The following is a 2,032-nucleotide window of genomic DNA, read 5'->3' on the forward strand; positions in this document are numbered from 1 at the left end:
AATTTGAAATGTAAATATTATATCCAATAAAAGAGGGGAAAAAATAGAAAATCGAGTAGAACCAACAATCTTAAAATGTCAGCCCTCTTAAAAAAACTATCTTGATACTAAAATTTGTTTTGAGAATTGTATATTGCAGAATGATCAGCCTTGGTGTATCTACTCAACAAGCAAGCTGGGCAGACCTGCTGTGTGACTCTTCTAATAAGCACAAATTGCTTTACAATCATTCCATTCCTAATTTCCCTAAATGGGGAAAGAAGACTTTGATTGCAATTCCTCCAGTAGAGGGAGGCATCGCTCAGCAAGTGATTTCTCTAAGGACTTCACATAATTAAGCTTTTTAAAATTTTCTATTCTCAAATAGTTATATACGTATAAGAAATTGTCAAAAACATATAGGCAGAACCTGTGCACCTTACACATCGCTTTCTCTTGGGTTGAAATCTTTAATAACAAGATAAATGGGGAAACTGAAAGAAATTTCATATTATTAATGATCTCATTTGCACTTGCCTACATGGATGCTGTGTGTACATATACAGTGTCTCTAGGCATACTGGTCACATAAATAATCTGTGTTTTCTAACCATAATCATTTATTCACCTACACTGTTACCACAAAACTTCCTGGTGTCACCACCCCACCCCAACATTTTACTTAAGCAGGCACTACAGAAAAATTCTCATATAACACACACAATTGTGCATTGGGTTATTTTACTCTATAGCACTTCTGAGCTGTGTGCACAAAGAATTAGATTCTCTCTGACTAAGAGTAGAAGCCAATGGCCTTGAAAGAGCCTTATTTTACCTGTTTACTGAATGAGGAACATTTAATTAGTTACTCATTTCTAGCTACTTCTGGAAGAAGTTTTATTAACCATTTTTTCACTAGTTTTTGTGTGAAAATGAGTTTTCATTTCTTTGCGAAGATACCCAAGACTTTTTTTTAGAAGCTGAATTATAGAGTAATTTTAGTGGTAGAATAATTGCCCAAGTACTTTTATTGTTATCACTTTATAGTCTTATTAACAATATCTGATTTTCCACTTCTCTTGAATGCTTACAAGCAGGATGCTATTCCATGTATAGATTGAAAGTGACTTTTTATACAAACTTATCATGTTTAACCTTTTTAAAAAAATTCTTTGGATTTTCTCTATATCTTATTCAGGGAACCATCAATATCAATGCCTATCTTTCTCTTTGTTCTGATTAGACTTTATATTGTTGTTGGTGTAGTTTTATTCATTTTGAAATTTGTAGTTTTTTTTTTTTTTACATGCTAAATAGAAGTCTCAACTGAATACACAGTTTCCATGCCCTATATTTCAGGCTGTAATCCATCCCTAAATCCTTCAGCTAGATCCTATTTTAGACTTAATGTTTTGATATTTGAACAATTAATATTTCCTCTTATGTATTTGGGATTAGGTTAGCAAATCACACAACCTCAATTCATCATCATTTACATCCTTTTATTGCTGGATCTCTTTGTACATTTTCATTTTCTTGCTGTTATCTGATTAAATTCTGCATTTAATGCTGCTATTTTTGCTACAATAAATAAGCACCTTTATGTTTTTTAACTCATTCTCTCTACACATCCATTCTTTTGGGACATTTTATTGAATTATTTAATTATATTCTCTGTCAAATATTTACTTATTTATAAATTCTTATAAAGTTGTATTTTTTGTGTACTTTAATTTATCTATAGAGAGTTATTTTTTACTATGTGGAATTTTTGTTTGATGTGAATTTTGGTACTTTTAATTCCAAAGTGTCTTTTAGTGTTTTCTTTACACATTCCAGTGTATATAAATACATATATGTGTGTGCCAAAATGTGCATACATGTATGTATGTGTTTCCTTTGGTATTCTTTGCTAACTTGTCTTTCTATAAAACTGGGTAAGTAATCTGATATATTCAAAAATAGTTCATTAATTTTGTTTTAGAAACAATCATATTTTTCTAAATGTTTGCCATTATTTTATCCTCTGATGAAGGAGGAATTCTCATTTCCA

The sequence above is a fragment of the Arvicanthis niloticus genome, chromosome 9 (genome assembly GCF_011762505.2).
Source record: "Arvicanthis niloticus isolate mArvNil1 chromosome 9, mArvNil1.pat.X, whole genome shotgun sequence".
Classification (NCBI taxonomy): domain Eukaryota; kingdom Metazoa; phylum Chordata; class Mammalia; order Rodentia; family Muridae; genus Arvicanthis; species Arvicanthis niloticus.